A 14531-nucleotide genomic window follows, 5' to 3' on the forward strand; every position below is an offset into this window, starting at 1 on the left:
AAACACACCGGCATCGTTAGCTGTATCTTTTACTGTAACCTAACAGAAGGGCAGACATAACTGAAGAGTGGAAGGAAAATGTGATGACATAAGGTAAGCGACTTGGACTTGTAGTTCGTTTAATTACGTATTTTCCATATTTTACTTGACTATCTTGCGACAAACTGTGACATTCTTGACATGTAAAATCATTTTTTATTCTGAAAAACAACATATGTATAATCCAAGGCACATGTCGATCGGGACCAGAAGATAATTTATCTTTCGCCATAGACTGCCGTTCATATTTTTTCGAAAGATAGGTCCCATGGCCCGGAAGTAGAAGGGGCGGGACTTCGGCTCTCTATGCCTCTTGGGAATGATTATGAATTACAAAAAAAAATGTATGACCAAATAATTTCTCTACTTTAATTATCACGTGTGTGTGATAAAATATTTTTTTGAATGTATTCTGTGTGTAAATTTTCCCAAAATGCCATATGCCATATGATATGGCAGGTTGTGTAATGTTTTTCTGTCACTTTAGGTAAATGGCATGGGCCTAAACAGGCAGAGGAAAGTGAAAGTGCTTGTGGAACTAGGAAGAGGGCACTGAATATGTCTCTTCCTAGCTGGCTCCATCCTCTTACCTATCTTTCTCTCCTCACTCTCCTAAATCTTTAAACCATATCTCTCACCTCTCAACTCTCCAAACTATATAAACGCTATCCACACTCTGAATTGACTATCAAAAACTCCGAGGGGTTTATATTGCTGTCAAACCTCGCGGCAAAATCCGAACCACTTTCTGAAGCAGTCACGTGGTACAGCCGGGCAGCGAGACGTCATTATTTTTGGCTCCTCTCGCGGAAACGCCCCCTCCGTTACTCGACACACGCTTCGAAACCTCGGCATGTCTCGTAACGTCACTACTCTAAATCCAGCTTCTGAGTAGAGTTTTGCAGGTAAGGTTTAAACTTTTGATTGTTAGAACATCATCACTGGTGCGGAGTGGTTGAAACTTTTTGCCAAACAGTTTATTTGGTGTCCTTGTTCTCTTTCTCCACACATAATAGTAATTCATTACCTTTACCGATATATAACCTGGTTTCTTTCACTCCTGTGTGTGTGTAGTGTATCCACGCTTGTAGGCCTCAGATAAGAGGAAGTACAACTAACGCACATAAGTTCAAATAAAAGATAAAACCTTATGCTGCTAAAGACGTAAAGAAATGACTAAACATTCAGTCTGATATGAATTTATTTATTTATTATGCAGTTTATTGAGCTAGTGTTTAGTTTGTGGTATTCTGCGCAGACAGTTTTACTTTCATTTTCAGAGCAGTGCCGGAGCTCATTTTTATTTATTTATTCATTTGAAGGGGGAGTGCACATTAATGGGCTTCTATTCTGACATCAATAGACGTAAATATCCTGGATTATAGCAACAATGCTAATTTGCATCCGCAGTCCCTAGGCAGGTAACACAAAAACATGATGAGACATAGGACAGGACAATAGATTACAAGACAGTACATTACTAAGAGAATGAAAGTCAATGGCTGCAATACTGGTTTGCTTTCAACTGCTGCTGGAGGTTAGTTTTGAAGGTTTGTAATGTGGGACACTCCCTGATGGAGAGTGGAAGACTGTTCCAGATCTTACTGGTCTTTACAGAAAGAGCATTTTGTCCAAAGGCTGTTTTATTCGGTGTGGGACCTCACAGTCCCCTCTAGAGGAGGCCCTGGTCCTGAGACCGCTGTGAGCCCTTCTTTTAAGAAAGTCAGACATGGCAGGTGGGGGAAGTCCATGTAACACCTTGTACATCAAACAAGCAAGTTTAAGATTTTTAAAATTCTCAAGGCTCAAATGACATTGGTTTTCTATCAAAAACCTTATGGAGTGATTCAATGATTTTGCATGTATTTACACCTGCCAGCGACCAACATGTAAAACAATATTCAATGTGTGACAGGATCATTGAGTGTAAAAACATTCTAGCAGCACCAAGTGTTATGAAAGGTCGTATTTGTTTAAAATTTTTCAAATTGAATTTCACTGTATTAGATATTATTTTAATGTGGCTCTTGAAACATAGTGTGGAATCAAGTGTCACACCAAGGTACTTGAATTTCCCGTCCTCCCAAAAATACACCTGAATGTTTGATGTCCAATGGTTGCTTTGTGAACATCATACAAACGTTTTAGTTGTGTTTAGTCACAGACAAGATTTACAAAGCCACCCATTTTACAGGAATCATAGCTGAAGTAAGAACAGGGGCTGTTTCGTGAATATTTTTTGCACTAGTGAAGATGACAGTTTACAGATCTGCTCACATGACATCGACAGGATCAACAAAAATAAATAAATATTAAAGTTTAATGCTGTTTCTCGTGTAAATATAACAGATTAAGGTTACTAATCTTGGAAACGCTTTATAGTGAGGTACAATTATAATTACAATCTCAGGATATCGAAAAAGAGAAACACTGTGGAAGGACAAACATGTACAGTATGTTAGGGTTATATTAATTTTTATCTCTTTTATCAAACTGGTCAGGATTAGTTTTTACCCAGGGACCAACAGTATGCACAATTTTATTCAGTCTTTTATTTTATTCAGTCTATTCAGTCTATATTATTATTTTTATTTTTTATTTTATTTTTTTATATTTTAATTCTCTATTGGTGAACATTACACTTATATTGCTTACCTTGTGTGCAAACTACTGTTTACTCCTACTGGAACCTGCTTGTTGTGTAAACAACCAGAAACCAGTGCAGCTAATTTCCATTAACGGTTGGGTACTTACCTGTCGTTTGGGGGGGGGGGGGGGCATGTGAGACAGACTTCAGTTCTTCTTGAACATAAACCAGTAAGACCTCATTTTATTCTCATGAAATAACTTCATTAGGTGCTGCTTAGTCTGATTGGTACAAACCTCACTGATGTTTGGGTTGAGATCCTCTACAATCAGGTGATGAGTTTGGCATCCATCCATTAGTATGGAATGATGTGTTGTGTTTGTGTTAAGGTGTCGGCTCTGTTATGGATCAGTGTGAGGACAGAGAGGAGGGACTCTCTGCCTCTAAACCAGATCCATGTGAGGAATATGACGACCAAACCAAAGCTCACAGGTGAGATCTGGATCCTAATCCACAACTGTTCTTCATGTCAGAGTTCAGAGTCACTCTAGTCTCATCAGGAAAAGTCAAACATCTGGATGTGTTGTGTTGAAGGCCAGAGACACAGGAGAGGACAGACTGTCCTCCACCCAGCTGTGTGTCCATGACGAGTGACAGGTCCATGTATGAACCTGTTGACTTTAAAGGACAACGTTCTTCTGAAACTAAGTAAGTCAAAAGGAGTAAACTTTTTCTTTTTCTTTTTTTAGTTTTCTGTCTTTCTATACATCTGACTCATTATCTTCAGGGAATTTTTTTTCAAATATATTTGAATGGTTTGGCCTGAAACGTGACAGAATTTACACAGGATACAGGATAATGTGATGAAATTAATCCAGTGACCGTAACTGTTCATTGTTCTTCATAACAGAGTTCAATACTCAAATCATCCCAGTTTCATCATTAACTGTCAAAGCTCTGTATGTGATGTGTTGAAGACCAGAGAAGCAGGAGAGGACAGAACCTCCTCCACCCAGCGTTGTGTCCATGAAGAGTGACAGGTCCATGGAGCTACCATTTAAAGGACAACATTCTTCAGAAACAAAGTGAGTCAACATAATTCAATAACAGCTTTAAAGTCTTATTTGATTCAAGCTGACTCATATTAAGGTATTATTTCTTTCTTTCAAACTGTACATAGCTTACAGTATAGAGCAGGATGGTTAATTTTATACAATTACAAATAAATCTGATGCCTCAGAGAAGCGAAACGGTCCAGAACAGGAAAAGAGGTTGGGGTCACGTATGTCTCATACTGAGCCATACGTGACTGTATGTTCTGGTGGACAAACGTTACCATATGAGTAATACACGTACATGAATTGTGGATTGTCTCAAGCAGCCAGATGAGAACACACCGGACACTCTGGGCATTAGTTGAGCAGAGCAGACAAAGAGATGTATTGTTTTGTCATATACACAGAACACTTGTGAGGATGATCAGATGAAAAGGAGCCAAATAAAAACACATAAACACCTTAACTTTGTTCACTACGGAAGCCGAGAACGGCCATGGATTTTTTTTTATTTATGCACTGTTATATCGTGATAACGACTTATTAATTCGTTATCACGATATAACAAAGTTTGTTTTCTCGAGATAACGAAATAATTAATTCGTTATCTCGACATAACAAAGATCGTTATCTCGGGATAACGAATTAATTAATTCGTTATCCCGAGATAACGAATTAATTAATTCGTTATCTCGAGATAACAAAGATCGTTATGTCGAGATAACGAATTAATTCATAATGTGTTCGTCTTGACTTCAAACTAATGCGCTGCCACGAACGGCTTCCGTAGCGCCACTGGCTGTAGCCTTTGACTGTAGCTATACGGCTGTAGCCTACCGGTAAATTACACTTTGTTAGTTGACTGGGTTTGTTTATGGGCTACCAGTTAGCAACGGAAGCCGTTCGTGGCAACGCATTAGTTTGAAGTAACCGGTAGCCCCTAAACAAACCCAGTCAACTTACAAAGTGTAACTGGTAGGCAACGGCTTCCGTAGTCTTGACAGGAGTGGGCTGTTGTTTGTGCAGAAGGAGCGTATCCGTTAAGTTTTATTTGACCGAGGACAGCTTTGTTTCTTTACGCACATGTAGGTTTTTATTAGCGTTAAAACTCATAAATCATTACTTAGGCCTTTTATGCTAAATAAACTACTCCGACAAATAACTGCGCATATAAGTGTAGCTAGATATGTGAAGGTATTTACTGTAAGTTGGGGCTTAACTTGGTTCTAAGTTTTCGCTAAATAAAATATACCTTTATCGTTAATCTGGAAGCTACTGAAGCCGTTAGTGGCAGCGCAAGTTTGAAGTCAAGACGAACAGAATTAATTCGTTATCTCGACATAACGATCTTTGTTATCTCGAGATAACGATCTTTGTTATGTCGAGATAACGAATTAATTATTTTGTTATCTCTAGAAAAGAAACTTTGTTATATCGTGATAACGACTTATTAATTCGTTATCTCGATGTAACAAAGTTTGTTTTCTCGAGATGACGAATTAATAAATCCATGGCCGTTCTCGGCTTCCGTAGTTCACCTACCCAGTCATTGTGCCCTATAACAGAGGTTTTCAATAGGGGTCATGGATAAGTTGGATAATTAGACATTTTATGTTCCCACATTTTTTCCTCACAGATTTAACTATAATTAATCCAACATATCAATCAAGAATCAAGAGTCTTTATTGTCATTATGAGAACATAACAAAATTTTTGCAGAACTCCAGCTTAAGAGGCACACATATAAATAACACAACATTTAAATAAAACACGATGTAAACAATGTAAATGTAAATAAAGTACAGCTTAGTGCAAGTTCAGTCTATGAGATGTTGTGAATGTGTGATTGTCCTACTGCTGAGGACTGGTGGGGGAAAGGTGCATGTGTGAGGGTTCTGTAGGGGGATGGTTTTGCTACAGGGGGGCGATTGCTTTCACAGCTCTGGGGAAGAACCTGACCCTGAGTCTGTTTGCTTGTTTTAATGTTCCTGTACCACTTTCCTGATGGAAGCCGTGCAAACAGTGCGTTGCCCGGTTGAGTGGGGTCTGTTGCAATGCATCTGGCCCTCTTCTGGACTCGAGCAGCGTAAACTGAGTCCAGATCTGGTAGACGGCCACAACCCCCTGTTCTGTCCTCACCACCTGGGCTGTCCTTCCTGTCCTGTGCTGTGCAGCTGCTGTACCACACTGTCACACTGAGACACAGGATGCTTTCGATGGTGGCTCTGTAGAAGTTTGCGAGCATCGTAACACAGGTGTTAGGATGCTGCAGGTGAGTCAGGGCTGTACACAAATCCGTTTTCCTCCAGTTCCCACAGTTCACCCCTTCCGTACTAGATTAGGGCTTTGAGCCTCTGAAATGCAGGTGAAAACACGAACAAAAACATGAATGAAAACGTAAAAAGCCGAGAGCCCCGAGCCGCTGTGTGCACCCGTGCCACCATCTTGGGCAATATATAATATATGTTATAGCGCACAAAGAGGAGGACTCACCCCTATCGCTGCTTGGCCAAAAGCTACCAGACTGAGGGACTCAGTTCTTCAGATATCCATGCTGCAGTATTATTTGAAAATAATATACCTTTGTAAAAAAAACTATTAAAAATAAAACAAAGAAATGGAAAAAAAAAACTACGAAATCCTTGTGCAATAATTTTTGCAAGATATTCCTGGTCAACAGCCAACTACTGATACCAGTATTTTATTATGATGAAGGTATAGAGAGGTGTGTAGAGTTTCTTTTTTCCAAAATTCCTGTAACAAATACCATACTGTGTCTTGTTTTATCACTGTTTACCCGAAACATAGCACTTTACATTTGCTGTAGGTGACAATATGATATTGTATTAATCTTTTTCTTTTCTTTGCAGAGTTCAAGAGAGTGCAGAGGATCCCAGGGTTCAGTCTACCCAGGAGCAACAAACAGACCTGGACTCTATATTTAGAGTGTGTATGAAACTTTGCTGTTAAACAACAAACTATGCTTTGAGCTTCTGGCCACGAATATCATAAACTAGACTGTAGACAAGGAGCAGCCTTGGTGGAGTCCAAACACTGTGTAAATATGCTTGACTGAGTGCAGTGGATATGGACACAGCTGTCACTTATACAAGAACAAGATAGCTTGGCCCAAGGTTGTAAGCTGTCCACAAGTTTGTTGGGCTGTCTTATCCACAAAGCCTTATCAGAACATCTTTCACACCAATAAAGTTCTTCTGCTTGGGGGCCCACTTGGGTCTTCTTAGGTTTGAGCCACAAAGGCACCAATGACCTGGTCATGGGTCCTGCTAGCCCCTTCTGCTGTTCCCAGGTCTCTCTCACTACACATTTGAGTTTTACCAGGTCTGTCCAACTTTCTTTCCACCTGATCCAGTACACTGATCACTTCACAACTCTGCTCCCTTTTTCACACAGTTCTGTCTTATAATGCATCCTCTCGGCTTTCATGACACTGACTAAACTTTATTGTGACAGTGGGCTAATGGGAAGAAACTATTTAGGCTTCTCTCTGTGTGTAGATGAAGCTTTGCAAGACATGATTAGAAAGCATTACCAGCAGGGACTGTACATACTTTATCTCCGTAGGGGATATCATTCCAGCTATAATCCCAGGGGGGACCTGTGACAGATCTGGAATGGCCCAATCATGGACCGGTTCTATAAGGCTTTAGCTGTTAAGCAACAAAAATTGAATCAGTGTCCAAAAATATGTGGACCTAACTGTATACACAAAATGATTTTAACATCTTGTTCCAGATACTTAAAGAGAACATTGTCAGCTTTGTGACGGATGAGTTGAAGAAATTCCAGCATCTTTTGAGTCTAAACCAAGAGACTTTAAAGAGCCAGAGGGAGGATGAGGAGGTGGATGGTGAAGAGAAAGAGAAGAAGAGCATCATCAGAGAAGCTTTTCTGAAGATCACTCTGCACTACATGAGGGAAATGAAGAAAGAGAAGCTGACTGACTGTCTGCTGAGTAGTAAGCGACCTTTAATATTTTCATTTTAGTCTCCTGAAAATATTCTGTACTTATACGTAACAGAGCAATACATTTTTCTGAGCTGAACACAAACATATTTGTCCTTGACAAACAAGCTGAATAATAATAATGATAATGATAATACATTTTAGGTGTCTTTCAAAACACCCAAGGTCACCATACAAGTATAACAGGGTTTAAAATGCATAACGGACATCAAAAGCATTAAAAAACTACAAGTAAAGTATATCTAAAAGAAAAGATGAAAGATTTTGTTAAAAAAAAAAAATCTGGAAAGAGTGAGAGTCAGGGATGGGAAAGACTTTATTGCCAAGCATGTCTGTACATACAAGGAATTTGCTTTGGTGTTGTTGCGCTCCTTACGCGTAAACAAAAAAAATTAAATTAAATTAAATAAAATATAGAAACTTGGCTGATGGTGTTATGAATCCTGGTGAATATTTTTAATAGAAGGTGTAATACCCTCAAATATTTGTGTATGGTTCCAAGATTTACTGTAACATCTACAGTTTATTTAATCTTTCATTTGTCAGGAACTCCTTCTGGACTCTATCAGCGTAAACTCAAATCAAAACTAAAGAAGAAGTTCCAGTGTGTGTTTGAGGGGATTGCTAAAACAGGAAACTCATCCTTTCTGAATCAGATCTACACTGAACTCTTCATCACAGAGGGAGAGTCAACAGAGGTCAATGATGAACATGAGGTCAGACAGATTGAAGCAGCTTCCAGAAAGATAGATGAACTGGAAAATAGAATCAAATGTGAAAACATCTTTAAACCATCAGCTCACAGAGATGAACCAATCAGAACAGTGATGACAAAGGGAGTGGCTGGCATTGGGAAAACAGTCTTAACACAGAAGTTCACTCTGGACTGGGCTGAAGACAAAGCCAACCAGGACATCCACTTCATATTTCCATTGACTTTCAGAGAGTTGAATGTGGTGAAAGAGAGAAAGTTCAGCTTGCGGAACTTGTTCATCACTTCTTCACTGAAACCAAAGAAGCAGAAATCTGCAGGTTTGAAGAGTTCCAGGTTGTGTTCATCTTTGACGGTCTGGATGAGTGTCGACTTCCTCTGGACTTCCACAACAATGAGATCCTGACTGATGTTACAGAGTCCACCTCAGTGGATGTGCTGCTGACAAACCTCATCAGGGGGAAACTGCTTCCCTCTGCTCGCCTCTGGATAACCACACGACCTGCAGCAGCCAATCAGATCCCTCCTGAGTGCGTTGACATGGTAACAGAGGTCAGAGGGTTCACTGACCCCCAGAAGGAGGAGTACTTCAGGAAGAGATTCAGAGATGAGGAGCAGGCCAGCAGGATCATCTCCCACATCAAGACATCACGAAGCCTCCACATCATGTGTCACATCCCAGTCTTCTGCTGGATCACTGCTACAGTTCTGGAGGATGTGTTGGAAACCAGAGAGAGAGGAGAGCTGCCCAAGACCCTGACTGAGATGTACATTCACTTCCTGGTGGTTCAGACCAAAGTGAAGAAGGTCAAGTATGATGGAGGAGCTGAGACAGATCCACTCTGGAGTCCAGAGAGCAGGAAGACGATTGAGTCTCTGGGAAGACTGGCTTTTGATCATCTGCTGAAAGGAAACCTGATCTTCTATGAATCAGACCTGACAGAGTGTGACATCGATATCAGAGCAGCTTCAGTGTACTCAGGAGTGTTCACACAGATCTTTAAAGAGGAGAGAGGACTGTTCCAGGACAAGGGGTTCTGCTTTGTCCATCTGAGTGTTCAGGAGTTTCTGGCTGCTCTCTATGTTCATTTGACATTCATTAATCATGGTGACAATCTGATGGGAAAAGCCCTAAAATCCTCTCTGCTATACAGAGTATTTAAAGATGTACCTAACCTACATCATCTCCACCAGTGTGCTGTGGACAAGGCCTTACAGAGTCCAAATGGACATCTGGATCTGTTCCTGCGCTTCCTCCTGGGTCTTTCACTTCAAACCAGTCAGAGTCTTCTACACGGCCTGGTGAAAGAGAGAGGAAACAGAGAAACAGCCAACAGAAAAACAATGAAGTACATTAAGAAGAAGATCAGTGAGGATCTTCCTCCAGAGAGAAGCCTTAATTTGTTTCACTGTCTGAATGAACTGAAGGATCATTCTCTAATAGAGGAGATCCAACGGTTCCTGAGTTCAGGAAGACTCACCAGAAAGAATCTCTCTCCTGCTCAGTGGTCAGCTCTGGTCTTTACGTTACTGTCATCAGAAGAAGATCTGGATGTGTTTGACCTGAAGAAATTTTCTGCTTCAGAAGATGCTCTGCTCAGGATGCTGCCAGTCATCAAAGCCTGCAGAAGAGCTCTGTAAGTGAAAAAGTCTGCAACATACACTATATTAGTACCATACATGATGTTTACCTTTATACAGACAGCACTTTGAGTTGCACAATTACAAAGTGCTTTAACAGTGCAACCTCTCTGGAGCACAACATGTTATCAAGAGATAAAGATTATCATGTACAGCCTTGGTGGAAATTAATGCAAAGCATTAAAATGTGTTAAACAGTCAGTCAAATATCAGTCAAAAACAGATAATACACAATTAGTTTGAAAAATTACATTAATCATGTACAGTACACCTGATAATAGGACTTAAACATTACCAAGAAATATTAAGACATTTTTGTACAGTTATCTATGGTCTATGTTATTTACTTCTCCTGGTTATCAGGAACCCATGGGATCAAGTGTGGGGTTCCCCAGGGGTCAATTTTAGGTCCAGTTCTTTTTAATCTCTACATGATTCCCGTCAGGGATGTCATCAGGAGGCACGGCATCAGCTTTCATAATTATGCTGACGATACACAACTGTACATCGCCGTGTCTCCTGATGACACAGGGCCTATTGATGCCCTTTTTAACTGCATTTCAGACATCAAGTCATGGATGGCAGTGAATTTCCTGCAGCTCAACTAGGACAAAACAGATGTTTTAGTCATTGGTCCTGAAGGCCAGAGAGGGAAAATTTAACAAAATTGCAAGATCTTAAACCATCTCAAACTGTAAAAAACCTGGGCGTGATTTTTGGCTCTGAGCTTAGTTTTATCCCACATATCAAGAACATAACAAAGACGACAACAACATCTTAAGAATATAGCCAGAGTCCGCCCATTTCTCTCTCAGGCCAGCACAGAGGTGCTGATGTATGCTTTTGTCTCTTGTTGTTTAGATTATTGTAATGCCCTGCTCTCTGGTCTTCCCAAAAAAAGTATCTCTAATCTCCAGCTACTACAGAATTCAGCCGCACGAGTGCTGACGAGGACCAGAGGGCGGGAGCACATTACACCGGTTTTAAAATCGCTGCATTGGCTTCCCGTGCGCTTCAGGATTGATTTCAAGGTTCTTTTACTGGTTTTTAAGTGTCTTAACAGTCTTGGGCCTTCTGATTTATCTGACTTACTTTTACCATATCAACCCTCAGGGACCCTGAGGTCTTCCTTCACTGGCCTTTTAACCATACCAAAAGTTAGATCGAAAACACACAGGGAGGCGGCTTTTAGTTATTATGGTCCCTGATTGTGGAACAGCCTCAGGGCTGCAGAGACTGTTGATGAGGCTCAAGACCCACCTTTTCAATCAGGCTTTTAATTGATTTCATTGATTTCCTTTGTTCCTTTTAATCAGACTTTTTCTCATTTTTCCTATTTCTATTTTAATTATATGCTTTAACTACATGTCTTTATCTTACGAGCTGAAAGCATTTTATCTATATTGTTCATTTTTGTCCTATTGTACAATTTTAGTTTTAGTCCCTCAGTTTTTAGCAGTTTTTAGTTTTTAGCAGTTTTTATCAGACTTTTTATCATTTCTTTTTCTATTTCTATTTTAATTATATGTTTTAACTACATGTTTTAATTTCATGAGCTGAAAGCATTTTATCTATACTGTTCATTTTCGTCCTATTTTACAGTTTTAGTCCCTCAGTTTTTAGCTCCAGTGTCTCCTCATGGGGGCCTACCACACTGGGAGTTGCTGCTGGTCTACTGACGGGGGTGCTGTCCTGTGGGCGGCTTTGGCCCTGGTGGCTGGAGGGCTCTGCACCTTGGTGTGGGGCCTCCTGTCTGCCCGGGTCGGGGCTGTCTCTATTGCGGTGCTCCCTGTAGTCGTGGGCTGGAGGCCCTCTTGGTGTGGTCGGCCCCCAAAGGTGGCTTTCTCCTTGCTCCAGGTCTCGGTGCCTGGCCATGTCTCTCTCTAGCATGTACAGTGAGTGTGAGCGTGTGTGTGTGGGTGTGTGTGTGTGTGGGTGTGGGTGTGTGTGTGTCTCTGTATGTCTCTGTGTCTCTCAGTGTTTTTACGGGGGTAGGAGGGTTGGGTTTTGTCCTTGCTGTTTTGTAGTATGAAAGTATGAAAAGTGCCATATAAATAAAATTTGATTTGATTCTCTTCTGTAGAAGAATGTGTAAAAAAGTATGATTTTCATCACTTTCTTCTTTTGAGGTTGAGTGATTGTAACCTGTCAGAGAGAAGCTGTGAAGCTCTGGCCTCAGTTCTCAGCTCCCAGTCCTCTTGTCTGAGAGAGTTGGACCTGAGTGGTAACGACCTGAAGGATTCAGGAGTGAAGCTTCTTTCTGATGGACTGAAGAGTCCACACTGTCTACTGGAAACTCTCAGGTCAGGAGTCAGTAGTTTATGATGTTTGAATGCTGCTGAATGTCTGTGATCATATGTCTCATCTCTACACATTTTATGCTCATGATTTATAATGAAGCTATAGTAGATAATTATTATTTTAGTTTTATGTTTTTTTGGTTTTCTGAAGATGTCGATATAAAAAAAATCACGAGATATGATGTCAAAACAAATGATCTATTATGGTAGTGAAAGCGACAGTTCCTTGCTACATTTAAATGTATTTTCCAATGTCAAAAACTATTTAGAAAAAAACATGATGAAAATGTCTATATCAAAGCTTGCAGCTTTGTGAGGCTGTCCAAAGCAATGCTTTAAAGTAAATGCTAACACTAGAATGCTAACTTGTTAAATAGGAAGTACAGTTGAGAATGATGAGGATGACAGTCCAAGAAATCACGTTTGAGTTGGTCTGATTGAATGCAGGTGTGTTAGCAAGAAACCTAAGATGTTGCGTTTAGCAAGTAAACAGGAAAAATGCCAGTATACAGAATATATCTCCATAATCTAGTGCTGACAAAAGATGACTAAAAATATAGCTTTAGTATCTTGATATGACAGACAACCTCATTATGTCCTCTTACTTTCTTCTTTTCAGGTTGAGTGATTGTAACCTGTCAGAGAGAAGCTGTGAAGCTCTGGCCTCAGTTCTCAGCTCCCAGTCCTCTTGTCTGAGAGAGTTGGACCTGAGTGGTAACGACCTGAAGGATTCAGGAGTGAAGCTGCTGTCTGATCTAAAAGAGAATCCAGACTGGAGACTGGACACACTCAAGTATGAACACACAACATTTCTTAATTTTCAACTGTGATAGAATTCATATTGGATGGTAACTTCCAATAAGAAATGTTCATAGATATACTTCTTTCAGAATTAGGTGAAGTTACAACATAACAAGATAAGCCTTCTTCTTTTCAGGGTGGACCATGGTGGAGAGCAGAGAATGAAACCTGGTCTGAGAAAGTGTAAGTGTGTGTTTGATTCACCAGAATAATAAAATGAATCATAGTGACACTTTTCATTTAATAAACCTAGGACACTAACACTGATCTGTTCCATTAATAAATATATGTGTCTTCTCAATCAGATGCTTGTAAACTCACACTGGATCCAGATACAGCACACAGGTACCTCCTGCTGTCTGACAACAACACAAAGGCAAAGGCAAAGGTGCTAACAGAGAAATTCATCCTGCTTCAGAGAGCTTTGACCACTATCAGGTTCTGTGTGCAGATGAAGTTACTGATCGCTGTTACTGGGAGGTTGAGTGGAAAGGAGACGTCCTGATAGCAGTGACTTATAAAACAATCAGAAGAAGAGGAAACACTGAAGACTGCTGGTTTGGGTTAAACGGTCAGTCCTGGAGTCTGCAGTGCTCTGAGAGTGGTCACTCTGTCTGTCACAAGAAAACAGAAACAGAGCTTCCATTCTCTTCTTCCTCTGTATCTAACAGAGTAGCAGTGTATGTGAACTACTCTGCTGGAACCATCTCCTTCTATGAAGTCTTTAAAGGCAAACTGTTTCCTCTCTACACCTTCCACTCCACCTTCACTAAACCTCTCTACCCTGGCTTTGGATTTGGACTCAACTCCTCTGTGACTATTTGTGTAGACAAATAAGAAACACACTGCTGACTGAATACAGAGGGAGCACTTTGAGTGTTTCATCATCATCATCAACTATCATTAGCAGAGGAGCGGTCCAGATCGCTCCTCTGCGAGTACACCATAAGAAGATGAACATGATCCAGACTTAAAGAAACACAGCAGGCAGAAGAAAACCAACGTTGTGACATCCAGATTTGATCAAGGACGATCTTCTAATGTGATAACTATCAGCATAACATGTCACCACAGGTATGAGGGAATGTTCCAGGTCCCTGACTATAGAACCCATAGGTAGATAAGATTCATGTAAAACAGGACAAAGAATGAGACAGGCCACAAGTGCTTCTGTTCAGAGCAGCTTCACTCAGCAGACTGAGAAAATAACAAGAGTCCATGGGAGAAGCAAAGCGCCACACTGCCTCCTGCTGGTAAAACACTGACAGGGTATTAGAAAGAAGTCTAGTAGAATCACCAAGAGACAAGAATTGGACATTATGGCTCTATTATTTTTCTCTATTTATTTATTTATTTATTTATTTATTAATATTTACTTACAGAAATACTATTTGAACAAAAACATAAAC

General features: G+C 40.3%; 1 pseudogene across 1 annotated transcript; it reads left to right on the forward strand.

Annotated features, from left to right (window-relative positions):
- The first annotated feature begins 8091 nt into the window (after positions 1-8091).
- On the forward strand, positions 8092-14392 carry LOC311499824 (protein NLRC3-like; annotated as a pseudogene). Its single transcript, XR_014699985.1, has 5 exons — positions 8092-10017; positions 12151-12324; positions 12941-13114; positions 13259-13305; positions 13428-14392. The product of XR_014699985.1 is annotated as a protein NLRC3-like (transcript).
- Positions 14393-14531: the final 139 nt, after the last annotated feature.

This window comes from Chelon labrosus (assembly GCF_963514085.1).
Source record: "Chelon labrosus genome assembly, chromosome: 14".
Classification (NCBI taxonomy): domain Eukaryota; kingdom Metazoa; phylum Chordata; class Actinopteri; order Mugiliformes; family Mugilidae; genus Chelon; species Chelon labrosus.